The sequence below is a fragment of the Etheostoma spectabile genome, chromosome 5 (assembly GCF_008692095.1).
Source record: "Etheostoma spectabile isolate EspeVRDwgs_2016 chromosome 5, UIUC_Espe_1.0, whole genome shotgun sequence".
NCBI lineage: Eukaryota > Metazoa > Chordata > Actinopteri > Perciformes > Percidae > Etheostoma > Etheostoma spectabile.
The window spans coordinates 37,421,180-37,422,308 of NC_045737.1; positions in this window are offsets into that span (position 1 = coordinate 37,421,180).

Below are 1,129 nucleotides of genomic sequence, written 5' to 3' on the forward strand. Positions count from 1 at the left end.
AAAACTTAGTTTAAAAAAAACAACAACATCCTTTTTATGTAAAAGATTGCTATATATCTATGATGTGGCTGGACATTTTTTCATGTTAAAACACTTGTTGCACTCAGGATTAGAGGAGAGAAAAGGAAGGAGAGATGAAATAATGAAAATGTAAAACGTAGCGTAGTTACTTTCACCAATATTTTTATAAGAATTTATGTTTTCTTATGTTACAAACCTTTAACATGATTAGTGAGTTATGATGATCAAGGAGAGACAAAAACACAGATCAGACTTTACAGTATTTACAGCTCCCTTTATTTAAAGTGCTTCTCACTGTTAAGGCAGTAGGAAGATAACATAACATAATAATCTGACAACATAATCCATCTGCACATAATCTCATAGACATTCAACACATTCACAGTGAGGCCAAATAATTACAAGTAATCTGGAGAGGGATATTTTGGTCAAGGTGTGTAAACAAGGCATCGCACAGGAAACATATATAACATGGGGTTTTGCACAACATCACAGAGGAAAAACAAGGTGCCATAGATGTGATGTAGTGATGGAGCCGCTGAGTCGATGCCCAGAGAGCCGTGTCCAGCACCGCCCAAACTGGGAGTTATACAAAGGAGATGGGACGTTACTCCTCTCTTTTTAAAAAGATTTAGTGTTATTGTTTGGCAATGGTCTTCATGCTGTCCTCATGTTGTCTTCATGTTGTCCTCATGTTGTCTTCATGTTGTCCTCATGTTGTCCTATACCACTGTTCTTTTTATTCCCCAAAATAACATATTGATTCCAACGCTCTTTGCCAAGACCCATCTCTACTTTCATTAATTTTGGGTCTTATTCTATTTTATAGCTGTGACACAAGGACAGTGTTTGTTGAAATAGTGTTTGAGTAACAATTGACATATTCCAGTCTGTGATTATCATCAACACATCCTTCCTTTAATTTTTAGTCTCAATATTCCTAATTTCTGCTTTTCTAACTCAAACATTAGGTATAATCTCCTATAAATGAGGTTTATTGACCATAAATTCCAAAACTAACTGTAAAACTAAAGTTAATAAGTTAGTGGTACGTAGTGTTGAATGTAAAAAAAGTGACAATGAAAAAAAGTGTTGAAAAAGGGACAAA